Source organism: Melozone crissalis, unplaced genomic scaffold, assembly GCF_028551555.1.
Source record: "Melozone crissalis strain CALT ecotype California unplaced genomic scaffold, PUWL_Pcris_2 ptg000042l_1, whole genome shotgun sequence".
Classification (NCBI taxonomy): Eukaryota; Metazoa; Chordata; class Aves; order Passeriformes; family Passerellidae; genus Melozone; species Melozone crissalis.
In genome coordinates this window covers 12,921,117-12,943,805 of record NW_026535820.1, presented here as the reverse complement: position 1 = coordinate 12,943,805, position 22,689 = coordinate 12,921,117, and the positions used below count along the sequence as shown (strand labels likewise).

Here is a 22,689-nt window from a genome sequence, read left to right as displayed (position 1 = left end):
GCACTGTCAGCATATGCCATGCTTTCCTGCTCTGAGGAGCTGACTGCTTGCTGTCTCCTAGGGAGAAGCACTGCTTTGTCATGGCAGGTAGCATGTCCCCTTCTCAAGGAGGTTGGTTGTGTCCCTCCCTTTTGGTATGGTTTTTTTGTGACTTTGTCATGAGAGTTTGAGAACATCATTCTTTCTGAGGTGAAAATGGGTTTGCTGCATTTTTCCCCTTTAATAGATCCTACAATTTTTTTTCTTTGCAAACCGTGCTAAAACCAGTAGCAAGGATATGCTTATGAGTATTAAAAATACCTCCTTGCTAGATTTTACAGTTACTGTACATGGTTTCCATTTTCTTTCTGTCATGATCTTTTTTGCCTTTGTAAAACTTTGCTTCTAGCCTCATCTTCAAGTTTTTTGCAGTGGTCATTTTGCCATATATGAGAAAATGGAAGTGTCATTAGGACACTTGGTTGGTTTAAACCTTGGTTTAAGGACTGTTTCCCCACAGTTCCCTGACAATGTGCTGGTGCTTTTCTGAGCTCCAAAGAAGCAGCTTACAGTGATACAACTTCCTTTATTTTCCTTTCCTGATTCTTCTCCCAGTGATTTGTTTTGGCAGAGTATGACAGTCTGTATGGTGCACCACAGTGTAGAAAGCTTCAATTCTGTAATTCTGTAATTCTGCAGGAAAAAACACAAACCCACCCACCCCCCAACCTAATGCAATTATTATGTCATATGCAGCCATATTATCACCTCTGAGCCCATGAGTAGAAGCCCAAGGAAATTGCCTGTCCAAGTGATATTGGATCTCCTGCACTCACTATTCATTCTGGCTCCTGCTGTATCAGGGAATAAAGGACTTCCTGGCTAATTATTATGGTATGCAGTGATTTACCTGGAAACACAGTGATACTTCCCACTAATAGGATGCTTAAAAATGCATCTAATTGCAGCTGTGGTAGTTGAGAGAATGCCCAACACCCAACAGTCTTGAAAAACCATCATTCCTGCCAGGGGGTGTTACAGGAAACTGAGTTTTACTGTCTCTTTCCTGTGTCTGAACCAATTATGTGGCCTCTTGCTCTAAAAGTTGATTTGGGGATTATACTCTGTGTAATAAAGAGATAGGAAAGCAGTGGAAATGATGAATCTTTCTTTAATAATTCATTTGCTGGCGTGGTGATAGCTGTTTGCTGAGCATAACCTTCCCTGGGGCAGTGGAGGGAACAAGTCAGCTTCTGTGCCTGTGATCTTTGTCAAGCCAGGGAGGGAGAGGGTTTTGGTGCATCCCATTCTGAGAGCAGTGATGGTGATACTTGCCTGGTGCTGTGAAGTGCTCCAGGATCGAGGGATGAAAAGTAGTACCTGCATGCTGCATTCCTGTTTTCTTTTTATGGTAAGGATAACACTAGTCTGGCCTCTTTGTAAATTTGTAAGAAAATTTGCACTAAGGGGAACCTTAAAAAAAAAAAGGGAGAGAAAAATGAAACAGAGACAGAAAAGTCTGTCAGCAAGTAGACTTTCAAAGCAATTTGATGACAACTTGTGACTAGTTTTTTTTAAACACAATGAAAGTAAGCAATGGCAAAGCACAGAGGAACATGCTTGGAGTGAAGCTGTCCTTGAGTACTCTTTACCAAGTAACAGCTGCAAATAGAAGTAGTAATCTTGGGCTTTCCTGCTACATTTTAAAAATTCCTCTTGTAACGGAAGTATGTGCTTTCTAGTAATTACTACCTTTGCAGTGTGTGTTCATTCTGAGTGCAACATTGTCCTTGGAAGAACATCAGGGAACACTTTGATTCTTTCCAGATTTATAAACAATTATTCTGTTTCTTTCTAATTCACAATACATTTATATTGGATTAAGAGATCTACTGTATAATTCGTGTAATACAGAAATACAATCCATTCCCTGCTTGTAGATCATTCTTGTTTTTCCTATGAATTGACTTGAGAATGTCTACCTTTATGTCTAAAAAATTATGTGGAATTACAAAGGCAACACATTGATTTAATAATTTTTTAACTTATGAGTTGATAATTCTGAAATCTTGTCACTTTTTTAACATGGAATCCTAACTATCTTGTAGGACTGAAAGCTTTCTCACCTACTTGAAAAGTTAAAGTTAGTCTAGGAGAGCTGGCCAGTCCTTTATCTTGGTATTTGATGTATATTTTTAATTGCTCTTATGATAGCAAGTACTGTTCTTTGAATAAACACCAACAATCTTGCTTCCAAAAGGATTGCTCAAATTTCCAACCAGATCTAACAAAATGCAAAGTGCTTTATGATTTTATTTTTGTTCTGAAAATTTGGATCAGTTTCCCTGGCTCATTGGAGAAAAGGAATCACATCAGCTTAATGCAGCTATAAATTGTATTATGCTGGTTGGTACAGGAATGCAGGGAGAACCTAACAAAGCTGAGAGTCAAGCTATGTTCTCTGCCAGGCTATTCTGTAATCAAGCCACATTTTTTTCCTTAAACCCCCCACTTCTGCTAATGCTGTCTATCATGTTACTTCCCCTACAGCTTATTCTGTGTCCTGGCTTCCCATCTCTCTTTCTCTGCCGCCTTCCAAGCCTCTTCATCCAAAGCTCTGAGTTGTCTTCACCCAGATTCCAGCCATAGAGTTGGGTGACCCATCAAACACAATCACAACAAGCAGGGCAGGCTGGCAGCACATTCAGAAGTGGAAATTCAGCAGCAGTCCTTGCTCCATCTCCTCTGCTTGCCTAGGGAGTCTCAGGGAGGAGACACATTTTCAAAAACAAGAGGTTGTGTGAGCTTGCAAGGAGCCCCCTGAGCATGTCTCCCATAGACCCACATCAAAACAGGAGTCATCAGCAAAGGTGCAGACCCTCAGCTGCCAGAGCAATCACTTGCACTTGTAAGCTCTAAAGCTCCCTGTGAGCCATCCTTGGGCATGGAGTGGGACTTCTGTTAATAAATTCAGCGGCTGCTCAGTGATAGGGACAGGAAAGTAGCAGTTGTATCTGCCTGCAGAATTTTTGTGTGTGAAACAATGGAGAAATGAAGGCTTCTCAGCAAAAGAATAATTAAAGGTGAAACTCTTTCTTTTCCCTAACTTTAGCTTTGAAACTTGCCAAAAATGTGTAAATAATGCATTCAGCCTTGCTCTGATATTTGATATATAAAGTTTCAGCTCAGCCATAAAATCTAGCAGAGCAACTGAAAAAATGGTTTTGTAGTAGGAAGTGGGGGTAAACAGAGGAAACTTGCTAAAATGATAATGGCAAATAGCAATTATGTCACCCTAGGTGATAGTAAATAGGATTTCAGAAATCATACAGTTAAATAAATAAAGAAGGTAGTGGATAGTTGAAGAGAATCCAAAATATAAGTTTTTCACCTACATTAAATCTGGTAATGTATTCTTAAATAGAATTAAAAATGTTAGAGATTAAAGACTTTTGGAAAAATAATAGTTCCAGGCTCATATGAACTCTTTGCAGGACAGTACATTTTCATGGAAGGGGGAATAAGTGATGGCTGATTGTCATGTGCAGTTACTCTCAATTTGGTGGAAACTTGGACTGAACAGGCCTAATCTTTGCTGTTACTCTTTTTAATATCCACTTCTGTTGGAACAGTGTATTCTCTGTGAAAAAGGCATCAGCTAAGAAGACAGATAATTTTTCATGCCACTCTCTCATTTACAGGAAGCAAAAATAAATTCCTTGTGCACAAAGCCTGAGCTTTTGCCAAATACTGAAGTAGAAAAGAAGACATCCATTGTGTTATGTCCAAGAGAAACCAAGCTTTGCCAGAAAGGAACCCCAGCCTAGCCAGGTCTGTCCATACCTATTTCACAGGTCATTGCTCCTATCCTTTTTCTGTTGTGCACCACTGTAGGCGAGTGCTTGGGCTTGTATTGGGCTTGACTGTCTGTACTGACAGGCTCTATACAGAGCAAGGACATAAAATTGGGTATTTCAGCCTTGGGAAAATAGTCCTACCTGGTTTCCCACCCTGCTCCTGGTAGATAGAGCAAATAAAAAGTGGGGAAGTTTATGCAAATACTGGCCCAGTTCTTGGTGTATCCCACAAACTGTTTTGCAGCAGTTTTGCACGGTGTGCTGCTGAAGAACTACCCACAACTTGGTGCCTTTTGTGAATCAGCATTGCAAGGGCATTTTTGTCTTAGGTGCACAGAGGCTGCAGTGGTGGTGTGTTGTTCAGAAGGTTCACTGAGCTGTATCCTTGTAGCTGTTGTCGCCAGGCACTGGCTGGGGAACAGCCAGTGGGACAGCAGCTCTTCAGGAAAGGACAGAGTTTGCTGTGGATCCCTGGTTGAACGTGGATTGGCAATGTGGAGCTGTTGCACAATAGAAAGGGGAAACAGGAAAGCACAGTATTGAGCTGCATGTGGGCCCACAGCCTGCAGGGAACAATCCCCACACTGGTGAGCACTCAGCTGGAGTTCTGTGTTCAGTTTGGAGCACTGCTCTTGAAGCTAATGCTGACCACTTTGGATGTGGAGAAGAGGGCAGGAAAAGTGACCAGAGATCCATAGGACATAGACCAGGGGGAAACCCTGAAAGGGTTAAGTTTTCTGTGCCTAAGGAAGAGCAGTCTGCTGAGGAGTGAGTAGGAGAAAGGCAGGTTTTCAGCACAGACAGCACAGTACAGGCTGTTGCCAAGACTGGGCAAGTAATATTTTTTCTGTGCTGTGGACAGAGAGAAATGGATCTAAAACGAAACAAGAGGAGGTAAACCCTACAAAAATTTCATCCACAAAATACCCTGCTGGTGGATCTTGTGCAGTCTCCATCACTGGAAGTGTTAGGAATGACTTTAATAAACATGAACAAAATGTATCTGACTCTATCTCACAGTGGGAGGTGGATTACATATCTTTCCTACCATCCCTATGATTTGATGATACTGGTGATAACACTGCTCATGGAATTATTTTAATGACAGACATTCTTTCTAAATTCTGGTTGCAAAGACCTCTGCCGAGTGGAATGTGTTTTGCTGAGGTGGAGGAGACACTTAATCATCATATAATTTTCTCATTTTGAAATGTTCCTTAGATAAGGCATAAACAGCTGGCTTTGCATTTCATCTCAAATATCATTGTCCTGAAATACTTGGGGACATCACTTTGTCAGCTGGCACTTGACAGTCCATCCTAAATCTGAAATATGTAATTGGATTCTTCGGATGAAATCCGAGTTTCCTTTGAAGTCATGGGGTTTCATAGGGTAAAAATTTCACACTGAGGACAGAGTGATGTCCACTTGTATGTGCTCAGCTTTACTGTCCCAGGCAGGCCTGTTGTTTTCAGGACAAGGATACAAGGAGTGGGTTGTAAGAGCGTGTAACCTTTGTTATGACAAACATTTGGCTGCAGAAAGGGTCCTGCCTTTGGAGTTCTTGTGTGGGTGAATGAGAGCTTGCAACAGGCATTACATGAGGTGGATTAATTTTTTTTCTTTTTTTCAGATAATGTGAACAAAACTAATTTACACCATCTGTTCTGAAATAGACAGTAGAAAAGCAATATCCTTTTTTAAACTTTTTTTGATAATACTTTAGGCACTACGTATTCTCTTTAGTCCAATGTAATTTCTGCCCTTTTTCTCATTGAGGAGAGGGGTGTTCTCCCCCCAAATTTTTTTATTGCCATTTAGTATTTATTAGTTAGTTAGTTAGTTAGTTAGTTAGTTAGTTAGTTAGCATTTAGTATTCAGATAACTATAGCTGGAAGTTGAGTGTTTCTCCAGCTACTGGATAACCCCTCCTGATGAAATGCACTCAGAGGAGTCTCCAGGTGCTATGAATTGGAGTAGTTCCATTGGAAATATTCTGGTTTTGTTTATGCCAGTGCTAATGCAGAGCAAGTTCACTGCTCACAGGTTTAAAGGAGGTGATAGTCAGAATGTCATCCTAAAAAGGAGATCACATTAATGTAGAAGCTCAGTGTCAGTCTCAGAGCTGAGTGTTAATTTCTTGTGCCACATAATGCATTGCATTTCTCATCCAGATTTCTTTGCAGGCTTTTCTTAACTGTGCCGCGATGGGCCATGTGTAGGAATTGCATGTCTATATCTAAGGCTAAAATAAGCCCTCAAGAAAACACAAACCCAGACTTTAGGACCACCAATACATCAGTTGTTAATAAACTTACAGTGTTACTATGCTCACACTAGAAACATAATTAAATTGGAATGATTTGAAACTGCCATTAGGGGAAAGAAGATGGAGGAAAACGGTTTCATCCTTACAACATCATGTTTTCATTGACCTACTTAGAGTAGGGAAGAAAATGTGTCCCTTCCCTTTACAGCAGAATAGGTTTGTTCAGCAATTTTATAATGCAAATGCACAAGAGAAGACTGGATTTCCTCACCACTCCTGGAGGACTTGGAAGGGAGAGCAATGTTATTTCACACACATACGACTAAGATGTGTACGTTCCTGTTCAAGCTGTAATGTTATTAGTTTAATCAATTTGGCAAAAAGTGCTTAGAGGAAAAAAAAAGGTGAGAGGAAAAGGGCAGTGCTTGGGCTGCAGCTGTGCAGAGGGACCTTCTGTGGGCAATGACATTTCCTTTGTCTTCATCTTCCCTGTTTCAAAGCCTTTGGGACTGCTGGGCTGGAAGAGTCCCAGACATGGGTGCATGGTGCTTCTGTGCTCATCCAGCACCCCTGCCCAAGCCACTGAGTGAGGAGCCATGGCTGCAGCTAAAGCACCTCCAGAGAAAAACCCTGTGTGCTCCTCCTCCTCCACATCTGTGCCGTGAGCAGGGAGCAGGATGCAGGTGTCTGGGTTACTCCAGCCACAGAGCATGGCAGTGCTCATGGGGTAGGCACTGTGTGGGGTTTGGGGTGCAGCCCTCCTCCTCTAGACTTGGGCATTACTGTGGTACTGCTCTATGCCTGAGTTACTAAGCCATCTTTATCTGAAAATAAACACCTGCGGGTAGTCCTTTCTAGGCTGCTCGGGTCACATTCCTCCACAAGGTGTTGTTGGTAATTTAGTATTGTCAGAGGCATTAGTCACTGCCACAGTAGCTTAATAATGCATGGTAGGAGCCAGCTGGTAATTAACAAATTAGAGATATCATCTACATTTTCCTCAAATATTTCAGATGTAGCAAAAATAATTAAACAGAGAGTGCTTTGGGTGTTTAAAGCTGTTACGTATATTTAAAACATCTTGCCGTGTTAGGAAATTATTCATTGTTTTAAAGGTCAGCTAGGCCTCATCTTACTGTGCTCCTAGGATTCTGTAATTCACACTGAAGAGTTGTGAAGCAGGGGAAGGGCCAGACTCCTGTCTTTTCCTTTAACACTTTAATTCTGCATCATTTAGCAAATTCATGCCAATGCCTGACTTCTGTGCCTGTTTTTAGGAGTGGCATGACTTTATAGGTCTCAGCTGCTCTCTTTTGCACTTAACTTCCTTTCGTATGAGAAGTGTCTTGAATTGGAAGGTTATGTTTGTGTGTATGTGATGGAAAGATGAAATTGGCTTGTAATTGAAGCTAAGGAGGGAAAAAGTTAACACAAATTGTATGAAACTGCAACGCTGGGACAGACACCACAGTATGAATGAAGGTGATGATGGGTTTCATTTTGTAGTGTAACTAAAATATGCTGGTATGCACAAGCTCGCTTTAACTCACTTGGCATCTCCATATTTTATCACCAGATGGTGACCAGCAGTTTCAAACTGAGACGCTTTCAGTTACCTATGTGTGATGATTGAGCACTAATATACTTTGATACATCTCCCATCCATGCTGCTTCAGCCCACTACTGCTTGATCCTCCTGCAGCCTGGCTCCAGGACTCGGCTCTGAGTGTCACAAGCCTTTGACTGTGCTTTTTCTCCGGGGCAGGATCTGATCTGGGCACTCTGAGGCAGACGGAGCAGGGAACAGAGCAAGCGGTCGGAGGAGCATCATTTCTACGGGTAGGGTGTGGTGTTACCTGTCTTCCTGGGGAGTGCTGGGGTACTGCCAGTGGCTTGGGGAAATACAATTTATGTCTGAAAACTTTCTTCTTGGAGTTAAAAAAACCTGCTTTTGAAAATGTGGCTGGGTGCTCTTTGATACACAGTGCAGAGTTTTTGTCAGACAGTAACAGTTTGTGTTCAAGCTTTGAACTCATGGTAGGGATGTGAGCAGCTGTACAATGTAATGAAAAACAGATAAGAATCTGCCCTGTAATACCTTTGCTCTTTGCTACATTTAGTCACCTCCACATTGATGGAAGAGCACTGGGGATTTCAAACCATGCATTTCTGAAGCTTAAAAAAGAAAAGGAATTCCATATGCAATTTCTATTAAGATTTTTAGCCTCTTAGAGTTAAGCTGAGGTGTTTTGAATGCTTCATAGTACCTTTTGGTACTAAAGCTCAAAGGGTAGAGGTTGAAAAAGGCTGGTGAGATACTCACAACACTGTTAACAGTGTAGACTTGTTTTGTGCCCCCTGAATTCTCTTTGGTTGTTCTGGGTGGCTTTTGCTTGGGGTCTTTCTGGTCGCTTTGTACTGACTGTTGCCTCAGCAGAAAACATTCCCTGTTTGTGCTGTATAACAGCAGAGCATGAAAGTGCAGGCAGCACTGAGTCCCACAGCATGCAGACACAGGGAGAGAGGGGTGCTGCTGGGTGAGAGCTGACACCCCAGTGGGCAGGCAGAAGCACAGCAACATGCCAGCCTTTTCCTGCCATCCCACAGCCTCCTGAGAACCGGCCTCACATGTCCCTGCCTGGTGCCAGCAGCACAGCAGGCACATTTTGCACATTTCCTGCTCCTTCCACTATCCACACCGAGGAGCCTGTTGAATGTACCACTTCTCTGGTTTTGTTGGTATTCCTGGATCTCCCTCAGTGCAGCGCAAGGGCAGGGTGTGGAGGTGCTCCCGCCTGGTTCTGTCCCAGGCTGTGGGGTGGTACCCTGGCACACACACAGGCCTGGCAGGGCTCCTGGCATCCATAGCTCAGACATGGCTGGGCAGCCTCACCTGCAAATCTCTCCCAGTGACAGAACAGCGTTTCCTAGTGCAGGAACTATTCCTGCAAGCAGGGCCTTGCAGTTCATCCAGGGATTAAAAGGCACATCAAATTTTACTACAGTTTTCACCGCCCTGGAGCCCTTCATATTCACAAACAATTACACAGACTTCATCATGATTATGGCCTGGTAAATTGCTGTATAAATATTGGTTCTACATTTTTTAAATTATTTTTTGCCCTTTGTGTTAATTCAGTTCATAACCTTCACACTTCAGGTTTTAAAATGCCACTGCATCCATAGAAGACCAGATTGCTGTTGAGGGGAATGAAAATAACTACCGTAGCAAGGGGAAAAAAAGTTTTATTTCTTCAATCTGATACAGTTCATGTAATCATGGAAGGTAGGTGATGTCTTTAAAACCTGTCACTCCTTTGTGCTGATGCTTTCAAAATATTTGGACACAAGTCATGGAGCTTTCTGTTCACCTGGGAATGAAGAAAGACATTCTGTCTGAATGTCCTTAGTTGCTACTTTTTTCACGTTACGTTTTGGGTTGGTATTTCTGCAGAGAGGCTATACAGAAATCCCAGAGCAATTTAGGCCTCTAAGATTTCTCCATTCTGTAGTTTATTTTGACAAAATAATAGCCATATTGCTCTGTATTAATGGATTATTGTGATACTTGGATATTGCATTCAAAACACTGCATTTCAGTACAATTGCTCAAACCCAGACTTTATATAGGTAGAATATGTTATTTGCTGCCTTCCTTTTAGTCTGAGCAAATCTACAACATCTAACTGTATCATTTTCTGGGGAAAGGGCCCCTTACTTTTGACACATTTTGTTCTGTGTTCTTTTTCTCCACTGTTTAAGTCAGAATTAGTCTTTCCTCTTTATATTTTATTTTTATTTGATATTTGGGAAGCAATAAGCTAACCTATGTTCTGTGTTCAGTCTGGAAGAGTGACTAATTCCACAAAGACTGCTGCTCACTGGCTGATCACTGCACTTGCAATTTACTTTTACTGTCAAAAATGCTGAAGCCCTGCAGCTAAGCATTTTGCTTCCAAATGCAGATGGCCAAGCTAAAAACCCTTTTTCCCCCTAGTTTTTGGGACTGATTAGTGAGATTCAGGAGTCCCCACCAGGGTTGTATTGGAAATAGTAGGAGTTCTGGAGAAGCTGTGAGGAATTTTGGTTGAATTTGGGGATGATCTGCTGTTAAGAATTGTTCAGTGCTCTACTTAGTTCATGCTTACAGAAAAGAATTCCTTTTATTTTTAACAGTAAAGAAAAATTTCATTCTCAGCCTCAATGTTTTCCCTCACTAAAACAAAACAACAGGTGAATAGATCTTGAAGTGTCATATCTGACTTATTTGGCAGTTGTTTTCTGCTTCTTGATAGTGCTGGGATATGAACTTGAGGTTATCCCAGCTGCTCTGGCCACTTCTCTGCTCACTAAAATAAAGACTGCCTGGTTTAGTCATTAATATTTGCTGAGGCTGCTTATACATGTGCATTTACTCTGTTCAGAGGACCCCAAACTCTGCATGTAAAGATCTATGTTGGCATCTTGCAGTGAGAGTCTCCCTGCCCATGGGAACCCAGGCTTGTGTATGTGTGTTTTTGAAGCAAAGGGTTGTGCTGGTATGTGCAGGCTTGTCTGCTCAGCCTTTTCATCTGAATGGAGCCTTCCACGATGAACTGACAGCATGAAAAATTCAGTCCATCCTGTTCAGAATTACATGTGTTTGTTCAGTCCTTTGTTAAAGCTGGTGCTGTTATTCATGCACCACTTTTGCTTCCATGTAAGTTTTATTGTACTTTGATCTCCTGTAGCACCCAACAAACTTTTAAAAACCACTTACCCAGAAACCATTGTTTCACTGCAATTATAAAAGGACATGCAATGAATCACAAATGAGAATATTACCCAACAAGATATTCCTAGAAACAGAAGAGCACTTACATGCAATACAATACATTAATCATTTATAAGGAGTCAGTTATTAAAATAATTTTTTTAATCCTCTGTATGTGAGGATGTGGGAAGCCTGTTCATTGAGGATGTTTGTGTGCTTTTGAAACTTTCTTAAGTTTCCATCCTCACATTCTTGTTACAGATTTGAAAAGCAAAAGCTCAGTACAGTAGTTTGGGTGACTGCAGGTTAAGGTAGGTGGAGACTATGAGTATATATGTCTGCATGTGTATGTACACATATGTAGATGTATGTGTAATTCAACAAACCTTTGTCTTTAAGAGGAATCCACAGTGTGCTTAGTGCTTCTTTATTTCTACAGAACTGCTCATGATCAAAGACTTTCTCTACTGAGCCACTTTCACAGTCGGGATCTGTGGGCATTGTAACTGGATCTCTCAAATGGATGGAAGTCTGATAAATCTAGCTGAGCTGTCACTTCTTCACCTGGCTTTAGACACACATTCTTATAAAGGACAGGATGGGGAAGGGAAAGGGAAAGGAAGAAGGCCTCAAGAAATCTTGTTTCGAATTGCCTGTGTGAAGGTGTAGTGTCCCCACTGCCCATTCAGACACAGGCCCTGTGTCAGCAGACGCAACATGAGCTGCCCTCTGTCCCTTCCCCAGGCTGGTGGGATGTGCTCCAATGCCAGTCACGAGCTGCAGAGCTCACTTAGCACCACATGATGATGCTCAGCATTTTAGCAACTGCTGAAGCTGCAACCAACTCAGAGCTGCCTTGTACCTGCACAGCTCAGGGAGGAAGCAGAGAAATTGGGGTTTCAGTCATGGCCCATGGAGACATTCCTGGGATGGTGCACATTTGTGTTGAAACCAGTAGAGTGAGAGACCTTTCCAGCACAGTGTCTGGTCTGACTCCTGTTTTTGGAGCAGAAATATTATCATTAAGAATTCTGTCACCACTGGGCAGGGATGCAAAGATGCACTCTGCCCTGGGCATCTCTGCCTCTGCTCCCCTTCTTTGGAGGGGAAACAGAGCAAGGGAAAGGACCAGCTGCAGACTGTAATTGTTTTGAAGCAGCTTCCCACTCCATTAGTAGAATGAAGGTACAGTCTGGGTCATTTAATTTCCCATGTTGATGTAGGCAACAAATCAGATAGATGTGTTGGGGAATTATTCACCACATCTGATAACTCAGCTTTTGAATAAAGAGCAGGACTTTCCAAATATTACAGGAAGTGGCAAAAGCAGCAGGTGATAACAGATTAAACACTTCTAAGCTGTCTTCTTTTTTAAGTGCTAAAGTTTGGGCAAAAGAAACTGCCATTTTTCTAGAAAGAAAACTCTGTGCAACAAGCAAGTTGGTTCCAACCTAAATCTATTCTACTTGTCATGCTGGAAAATGCAGCAGTTGTGATTCCTGTAGCAGAATTTAAAATGGCAAGCATATTTAAGTGAGTTTGTCTAGTGAAACTTGGCTAAAACTATGACATCAGTGGGATGATACCGTGAGAGGTTTACAATTTAAACCAAATTTCTTTTGGCTGTGATGCCATCCTCAGCCCCATTGTGGTGAATACCCTGTGTGGCTCATGCTCTGTGCTTTCAGATCATTCTGCACTGATTCTTCTGCTTCTCCCATTTTCATGACCCTTCTGTAGGCCAAAGTGCTGGAGGTATGTGCTGTTCACAGACTCCGTGCTTGAGGAGTGGTGAGAAAGGCATTCCCTCTTGTTTTCACCTGGCCAGCTGCATTCTTGAATAAACTTCATGGTGTGGTTGTGGGGCAGGAAAGGGAGATGGTCTTTGACAAAGATCAAAATGAACCTATTCCAAGATGGCTTTGTGGTTTAGCTTTCCTCATGGGATCAAATCCCAAAAGAGATCAGACTGTCTGAGTGTTAGGAAAGGAACCCCTCTCCCTTCTTCTGACAGCTGCTGCCCTCTGCCCTAATGGCTTTCTGGAAAACACACCTGTTCATTCATAAATGCATTCCTTTTTCACTCTTAAATATCCCTGTCTATGCTCTGGAAGTATTGGTGGTACACAATACAGGACACAGTGCATTACATTCATAAACTTTCCATGGCTTTACATGCGATATTACTCTTTGTGTCTTTTTTCAGAGTTGTTGAGCATCTCTGACTGTGAAGGCCATGGAAAGTCTACATGGCTGTCACACATTACTCTCTTTACCAGGTATCTCCTGTTCTATTTTCAATGCCAGACCTTAGTACTCACAGTTCAACTGTTTATTGAAGGTGAATTCCTTATCTTCTGTCTCCTATTTATCAACTCTTATAATTTATCCTTGTTTTATGCTGTCGTGTGCATGATCCAGAACAAGAGTTCTTTCGACCCTATAAAAAAATTGATGGCTAGAATGGCTCAAAAAGTAATCTGCACTGGAAATCTTATTAAAAGTAAAATTCAACTTGTTATTACAAAATTGACAATCTGATTCATTCACCTGTCCAGGGCAGAATGGAAGGTCAACTAAAATTTGAACCCTTGGTAAGGAAGTGTCACTTCATATTAGTGTAACAGGCACTCCAAAGATAGGATCACACATTACTGAAGGTAAGAGGTGCAAAAACCCACTTACAGACATAAAAGCAACATCCTGTACAGGTATAGTTATTGAGTAGAACATTGGTATTATAATCTCTCAAATGACAGCTTTATCTGACTGTAATTCATCATGAAGTAGAGTTTCTGGTGTGTCAGGAGTTCTCTTGACCTGATGCAAGAACTTTATAGCTTAACTTTATGCCCTCAGGAAATTAAATAGGTTATCTCAATCCTAAATCTAGTCTTTCCCAGCCTGAAGATACTCAAATTCCTGTAATACCCACTACTTATTACAGTGGAAACTTAAAAATTCTAAAGTTTTGTCTTTTTGTCATAGCTGACACAACTGGACTGAAGTGTCTTAACATATTACAAGATACTTGTTTGCTGGTTTTTATTTTGGAGTTAGCAGAGAAAAAGTGACGCTCTTAAATCTTCAGCAGTTTTCACTTCATTGGAGTTGTTCTGAGAATTGTAAACAGTACATTCAGAAGTAAGCTCCTAGGTGGGATCTTTTGTGTCCTATGTGTGCCGCTGCAAAAACATTTTATGTCTGTCCAGTGAATTTGGAAAGGAGACTTCAGTGCCAAGTGCTCTTTGTAGTCACATGGATTGATCTGAGGTACGGTCCTGACCACACTGTCATCACATGGCTCTGAAACACTCATTTACTGCCTCAGAAGAAGGAACTATTTTGTTCCTCTTTCTCCAGAGCTTGGTTTGTGTGAAACCTGCTTGAGTTTTCCTTACAGCATGCTGATAGGATTGCCTGTTGCTTGGCCAGGGATCTTATTTCTTGCAGCTAATCTGAACATGCATCTCAGGTTTCTTTTCAATCCGCTGAAACACGCCTGTGACAATTTTATCTCGACAGCCTGTACGGCTCCACTCGTATGCGAGCGTCAGTCTGCCTGGCTGTGGCTTTCAGGCACATGACCTTGGGAGAGGCACAGACTACTCCTGTTGTGGGAGCCTTCTCTGTCAGAGAGATGTGCATGTGTGTGGTATGGCTTTGTAATGCCATGGCAGACACAAGAACTGTCCTTGGGTGTCTCTCACTGGCCAGACTGGCCACAGAACCGTTCTACTGGGCTTGTGCAGGTTCACCTGGCAGCTCTGCCTGCTCTCTGCTTCCCTCCTGGTTTTGTTTTACTGCTTGTTTTCAGGAGGGTAGTTGATAGTGTAGCCCATGATAAATAAAATATATAAATTCATAACTCTGTAATAGATTGGTAGCACCACCAATTAGGAAAGTTGCCCAGCAGTTCCCATTATCGTACCTTAAGGTTTTTCAGAGTATTTGTAAAACTTTTAATGTCTGAACTAAAATTTTTCTAGCCAGCTGTTTTCCTCAGCCTGAGTATTTTTGGAATATTTCAGCAAAAGTGATTCACTAAGACTGAGAACAAGATTGGCATGAAAATAAGTTGGGTTTCTTCACATTTAAAGAAAACCTTGGGTTATTTTCTTTGGTGTACTTTAGTGTTCTTGTACACTGGAACAAGGATGTAAGCTTCAGTAGAACACATGACCTTTGCATGAGTAGTACTTCTCTTAGTTGTCCCCGTGGAAATCTGCCCATTTGGCCTATACAGTAGCCCTCAGGGGAGAATAAATCCAGAGCAGCTTATGCATGTTAAGAACCAGCTGCAGAGGAAGATCCTTGATGGAACCAGCTCTCTGCCGGTGCTGGGGAGTCTCCCATTGTGCTCATGGCACCCAAGTTGTCCCTTGGTCCTTTAGCAGTTGTCAGGGTTTCTGCTGTATTTGTCTTCACATGGATTCGGGTGCACAGGTGTGTACTGACAAGTCAAATGCTGTACCCCTAAGTCTTGCACACACTGAGGGCAAAGCTGCAGCTTCACAGGCAGCCTGAACTTTGACATCTCCAGTCTCTTAAACACTGAGGCTGCTAAAGCAAAATAGCACATAGAATTCTCGTTCCTAAATTCCTCAGGAATAATTTTGCGTTTATTATATCTGTGGTTTGTGGAGTAAAGGTGACAGAACCTCCAGTTTCTTTGTAGTAATCACACTGCTTAGCGTACAAAACAACCTTGATAGAGGATCCTGAAGCATACTGGGCTTTCCCATCTTTCTCACATGAAGTATGCATGATATCTACACTTCTGGCAGCATTCTGGTAGGACAGACTACTTGTTCTTGGACAGCACTGTCTCAGGGGAAGGAGAGTGGCTTACATTCCAAGTTCATTTCCATTTTAGTTTATGAAGCACCGCTTTTCAAAACTCCTGGGTTTACCATGCTTCCAGCCCTTAGCTGAACAGATGTCAGAAAAAGACAAACAGAAGGAAGATAAATATGTGAACATTTCAAAACTTTTGCTACGGCGCATTGGCCAGTACTGAGTAGAAAATAATCCTGCTGTCATTAGTGTGTTTGATGTTAGGATTACACCTCTGTTCAGCTCTACATTTTTTGTTGTTGCTGTTCTCTTTTAGCAGTCTCCCTTTTCTTCAGAAAGAGCCTTTTGATTCAATGTGTGTTTTGTTCAGTGTGGTCAGATGAATGTTATTTCCTACTTAGTAAATGCCCCATGCTTACTGTGTTTTATTCACATGAGTAGATTTGCTTGAGATCCGTGTGAATGTTGCATGGTCGGGTTAGCAAAGAGTTAATATTTTTGACCAAGCTGCATAATACTTCGGATACATTTCTCTATTGATCCTCCAATCCTCTTAGGTCTGCCTAAATAAGTTCTTTATGATGGAAAATAACTTGCAATTTATAATACTGTGAGATCACTTTCCCCTCAAAAGATCATCTGGATATGTATAGTCCTTCTTACTTTCAGACTCACTGCTTCTGCTCCAGTTTCCTCTCTGGTAGCAATGGTTTAAGGATAAATAATAAGCAAAGTTTGCAGGAAATCATGTTTTTTACAAACTCAACTTTTACCTGATGAAGACAAAAACAAAATTCTGGCAAGTGGGAGTCATAGCATCTTAAAGAGATGCATAAATCAACAGGTCCTCCCCCAGTTGTCTATAATAACAAGGCTTTGGGATGTTTTTCTGATCTCCTTCATAAGATTTTCTGTGTTTGCTTGTCGTGCATTTTGCTTCAGTGGACCCCATGTTTTTGACTGCTCAATGAGAAATGTCCTGGCCAAGGCACAAAGAGCATGGAGAGGGTATGAGTATATCTCAGTGACTCCACTCTACAAACATTTTCCAAAGTTATAAAATTCACCAACTGAACAACTAAAAATACCGTAGTTGAGTGGTTCATTAAAGAGCCTTTTATTAGTGTGAGGCAGATTTTCCCACTACAGAGGAATACATGTTTGGAAACAAGTAAAAAGAAGACATCCTGCATCCCAGCAATTTATTCCAGACAAAGGCTCTCTTTCTGACGTCTTCAGGGAAACCATCAGTTTTACATACTCTAATTTGTGTTGTGACCCCCAGGCCTTGTATGGCAATGTATTAAGGGGTTCAGGAAGCTGTGCTGAACTCAGTCATTATTTCAATTTAAGTCCTACCTGAATAAATGGATTACCAGCTACTTAGACAAAAAAATTTCCATTAAGACAGGAGAATAACTGGTAAATTCTATGGATAAACATATTTCCCATGTAATAACGCAGGAAAATTGTTAACTTCACGTTACAAAAAGGAAGGGTGCTGAACAGCATGAGCTGATGTGCAGACACGAGCAACTGTGAGTTTATATTGCTGTTGCAAGTGGTTTCGTGTGTACAGAAATAACTGCTGTGCAGGCCAGGCTGGGTGCCAGAGTCGTCATCTCTGCTTGTATGGCGCTGAGGCTGCCAGCACTTACCCTAAAACTGCAGCACTTACCCTAAAACTGATGTAGCTGTTGGCATAACAGAGACGCGCAGTGTTCTCTTTGATGTCCGACGTACAATGCAGTGTATAGGTGACTCCTTTACAAAGGGAGCAGCTGAGAAACAAATCTTCATGTCTGTGGTGAGAAGGAGCAGCTGGGTGTTTGCTGGAGGCCAGAGAGGGCAGTGGGAGAGCAGAGCACGAGCAGGATTTTTCTGTTGGTGTCCTGTCGCTTCCCAGGTGCTCTGACCAGAGCCTGGCTACAGCATTTTGTTGAGTGAGTCCAGAGGGAGGCCACAGAGTTGGTGAGGGAACTGCAGCACCTGCTCTCTGAAGACAGACTGACAAATGTGGAACTGTTCAGCCCAGGGAAGAGAAGGTTGCATGGAGACCTCACAGCAGCCTTCCAGTACCTGAAGGGGGCCTACAGGGAGGCTGGAGAGGGACTCTGCATCAGGAGCTGTAATGACAGGCAAGGACTAATAGGTACAAATTGAAAGAGGGGGAATTTAGGTTAGAGACATGGAAGAAATACATAGATGGTGAAGCCCTAGAACAGGTTGTTCAGAGGGGCTGTGAATCCCATCTCTGGAAGTGTTCAAGGCCAGGTTGGATGGGACTCTGAGCAACCTGATCTAGTGGAAGGTGTCCCTGCCTTTGGCAGAGGAGTTGGAACTAGATGGTCTTTAATGTCCCTTCCAACCCAAACCATTCTATGATTCTATGATTTTGTTAGCAAATAGAATTCAGCTTTCCATCTACAAAAGGGTTCAGAGAAAAAGGCTTAAAAGAAAGGAAAAAAAAACTGTCTTAGGTCCAAAAAGATTTAAAATATTGGCTGTGCAACTGAAAATAAAACTCTGTGACAGTTACTCTCCAATCATATTAATCAAATGGCCTTTAAACAACAAAACCATTCAGATTATCAGCTGGGAAGTGGAGTTGGGCTGACAGCTGAATAGACTCACTCTACTGACAGTAAGCATAACTTTGGAGATGAAACTTTGCCTCTGGCTGCATGATAAAGGAACTAAAACTCTCACTCTCTGGTACAGTATAAAGTATAGATAAAGTATGTAGTTCTCAGGATATGTGATACCATGAGATGTGCTCCTCATCCCAGGAATTTGCACCTTCAGCAGTACAGAAAAAACAATGTAGCACTGCATGAAGAAATGAGATACATCTCATTCATAAAAAGTGCCATGGCATATGTCATCAGTTAATAGGCAGCACAGCATGTACCAGAACTACTTTGAAAAATACTGTGTTGTTTGAAATTTTTCTTTCTAGCTAAAAGGTACTTTCAGTCCTTCTACACTCAGGAGCAGAAGCTAGTATTTTTTAGAGCATCTTTGCTTTCATACTCTCCTAGGATGTGTCCTACCTTATTACCACACCTTTTCATTTGTTAACCTCTGTTTGGAATTAAGAGTAGTGGAATGTAAAATACTGATTCTTAGAGAAGCCATTAAAACTGAAGTTTGCTTTTTATGAGGCAAAGCAGTCTACATGAGTTCTGTTTATGCATTGCTTTGGCTTGCCAAACAGTTTTGTTTGTATATATCCCAGAGCATGGCAATTTCTTGGACAAGGATGATTTCTGCCTTTGTTTCTTGCTCCAAGCATGTGGTCAGTGCTAGAGGAGAAGGCCAGACTTAGCCTTAATTGGGTCAGATTCTGGCTTCTGAGACCACCTGAGTATTCAGCTCATTTTAAAAAATAGCACAGAAACAGTGAGTATAAAGGATATAATCTCTGTAAAAGTGGCTTTAAGTCTGAGGATTCTCAGGAAGCCTGTCAGGATTCTCACTTGTGGCTATGAACAACATGTATAAAAGACTGCAAGGAAAGCTGCAATTCTTTCAGATAAATCAGCTGGTCTGATTACTATTATTATTAATACTTCAGAGGGAAAAAGCTGATTTGGACATGAGCTTTTTTTAAGCAACATGTCATTTTTACATCATTTTGGAAAGAGCTCTGGCATCCAGATTCATAAATCTAGCTGAAGAGGTGGAAACCTCAACATACTAAATAACTCACTGACTGACACTCTGTTGTAGTAAACACGCCAGAGGTTTGCTCTGGCACCAGGACAGACTGGGATGGCACAACACGTGTTCATACCACTGAACTCAGTCTCTAGGCTGAGTGGCCATAAGCAAACAGCCTGCTGGAAATGTCTCTGGACTCTGCAAACTCCCAGACTCTGCCCAGGAGCCCTCTGGAGGAAGGAGGCCCAAAATCGTGCCAGGAACGCTGTGGTGTTGCTGCAGTGCAGGCAACAGCTCCAGCTCTCGGGAGCACGTCCTTGCCCTGTGCCACTCACTAATATGGACATATTCTTATCAGGAAGATGGCACCAAATAAAGAAGAAGCTGTGCTTGGTTGCTGTCACTCTCCATTGTGTTGCAAGATGTGGTTATGAACCCTGCTGAATGCTGTAATAGGTTATTGAATAACTCTGGGCAACCTGCCCCCCTAACAGCTCTGGAGTTAAGTTGGAACAAATCTGCCCTGGGAAAAGCCAGAGCCCAGCATGACTGCTTTTCTTCTGCTAGGCAGGATCTTTCTGTCAATGGGGTTTTTCAAGACATATTATACATTTACTTTTAAAAGCCATGAAAATATTTGTGGGGAAATCTTGACTACAATTGGCTACAAAAAAGTTTGTCTCCTGGGCCCAGCACTCTACTTGGTGTGCTGCAGTAAATCACTGAAGCCCTAAATTCTGGCATTAATTTTTTTTTTCCAAATTCCTCTATATCTGGCATTCTGTTTTCTCTGTTTACAAAGAAGTATTTTTATTGGTATTTTTATTTATTATTTACCTTTTATTGGTACCTCAATGTACATAACATGGTGATATTACTGTGGATTGGGTAGCAACACCTAGCTCTGTTGTCCCATCATTGCCAGATATTACTGATGCATGTGTGCAATAGCTAAACAATCCAAATGGGAAAATTTTGGTTTTGGAAGGGAGACTGAACTTCCAGGGCTTGTCAGCATCAGTTCCAGTAGATCCAAATTATGTCAGGATGTGCTTGTGTGTAGATGTGAGAGAAATCAGAGTCAGGTGGTGAACTGAAGGACCAGCACTGCACAGCTTTCATTCCTTTTTTTTTTTTCCATTCCCAGAGCAGTTTTCCTGAGTCATGGCTGTGAAGGAAACACTTGTTCATATGCATGATACTAAGCATACAATTCATTCCACACAGACTGTTAAAATTAAGTGCCCAAAGTTTGTATCCATTTCCAGTTGTAACGTGAAGATCTGTTTTCTGGTTGCCCAAATTGCTGTTTTCAAATACCATAATAATGGGCATTGTGGGAAAGCCTAAATGTAGTAGAGCTGCCCGTCCTGTTTCCACCTGTTTCACTGATGATCACAGGGATGGAGCACGTCTCAGATGAAGACAGAGAGTTGGTATTGTTCAGCCTGGAGAAGACTCCAGGGAGACATTGGAGCAGCCTTCTGGTACCTAAAGGTGACCTGCAAGCGAGCTGGAGAGAGTGAGACTTTTTACAGGGGCATGTAGGCATAGGACAAGGGGGAATGGCTTTAAATTGAAAGAGTGTAGGTTTAGATTAGATACTAGGAAGAAGTTATTTTCTGTAAGGCTGGTGAGACATTGGAACAGGTTTCCCAGAGAAGTTGTGGATGCCCCCTCCCTGGCAGAGTTCGTGGCCAGGTTGGAAGGGGCTGTGAGCAACCTGGTCTAGTGGAAGTTGTCCTGCCCATGGCCAGGGGCTTTGAACTACATGATCTTTAGGGCCTTTTCCAACACAAACCAGTGTATAGTTCTGTGTTGCCCACAATATCCAAAGGCTTAAGGAAAGAAAAATTCACTGCTGGGCTATCACTGGTGCACAGGCCAGCTAAAACTGCTGAGTACTCTGCAGTTTAATCATAACAATAAACATTGTGACATTTTTAGGGAGGTAGATTTATTTCTTTTCTTAGAAATAAATTCTGTGCTGAGTAAGCAGGCTACTTCTGTAGTTTCCTTGGCATAAATCAAAAATTTGATATGACATATATATGAGATTCATGCTTTGGAGTAAAGTTTCTAGTTTAATTTGCAAATATTTTCATTTTCCTTGTGCACAAGAATCCTTCTGCCCACCCTCCTTCAGTCTGGTGATGTGGGAGCTTTGGTTTCCAGTTCAGTGTTCATAGTTTCACGTTTCTATAGTTAACATGCCCATAGTGTGATGAAATAAGTTTTTGGATAATGGTAATTCTGCATGTAATTTGCCATCATTGGGCTTTTAAAGTCTCAGGCAGAGCAGAACTGTTGTATCCAGCTCAGGACTTGATCCACAGCCTAATATGGATGTAGAATGTCTCTGGCCTCAGCCCCTCTGAGCACGTTCAGAGCCTGCCAGGATCTCACTTTGGACTGTTTGCATGATGAATTCATCTTAAGCAGTAAACAAAATGTCGTTAATGCTCTAAATAGACTGCCCTGTTTCCTGGGTTCTCTGTGGTTCAGCTGTTATTTAACTTCAACAACACAATTTTTTTCAAATCAGAAAATTAGCATTTCAGCTTTTTGTTGCGTCTGTGCAGGGGCATATAGCTGAACTGTGGCACTGTGAAGCATCTGTTTTGCTTAAAAACTAAACTTTGAAGAGCATTTTAGTTCTTCTTTAACGTTGCTATTGTTCCACCATTTACAAATTTTCTATTTTTAAAATTTACCCTGAGAATGATGGTGTAAATGTAGTACTGTCACGCTGGAAGGAACTGAGAAGTTCCTGGGGAGGACATCAGCAGTCCTGGGCAGGCAGCTGTGAGTGGCCCTGTTGGAGCAGGGGGTGGGAGCAGATGACCTCCAGAGGTCCCTCTCAACCCCAGCCACTCTGCAGGTCTATGGCACAGTTCAGTTGCTGCCTCTACAAGAGAGCTCCTTTTCCTGTGAGAGCAGACACCTGAACATGGATGTTAACCACATACTTAATTTTTCTGTTGTTTATAGTTGTCAGAAAGAAGATTAAAACTCAAAATCTCTCTCTGGTGGCATTGTCTCTGAAGGAAACCTTTGATCTGCGTTCTCTCTGACCATGGTGTGTGTCCATATGGGTCAGTTGGTGGTGGGGGATCTGGACACTGCACAACAGCCCACCTCAGTGGTTTTAAAAAGTATCTGTAGGAGAAGTCCTGTGGGGTCCTAGGATGTAAACCAGTGTGTTCCAATTTCAATAAAAATATAGTCCAAAAAGAAGAAAAAAGACATTCCCTCTGGGATGTTATTTCTGGCTCTTGCTTGTTTTTGTTAAATGGAGGGTCTAGAGGGAAGAGACTTGTTTCTCCACTTTACCACATGCCCTTGAATGGGAGGGATACTCTTGCTAAATT

The 22,689-nt window shown here is 41.9% G+C and overlaps 1 protein-coding gene across 5 annotated transcripts in view; it reads left to right on the top strand.

Moving 5' to 3' along the window:
• The window catches only part of DTNA (dystrobrevin alpha), a 224,012-nt gene that overhangs the window by 46,415 nt on the left and 154,908 nt on the right, over positions 1–22,689 (top strand). Inside the window, exon 2 of one of the 5 annotated variants that reach the window (XM_054285382.1) lies at positions 7,871–7,944. The exons of the other annotated variants lie outside the window; for them this stretch is intronic. The gene's annotated coding sequence lies outside the window, so the exon portion shown is untranslated. The remainder of the gene's footprint in view (positions 1–7,870; positions 7,945–22,689) is intronic. 5 annotated transcript variants of the gene reach the window in all.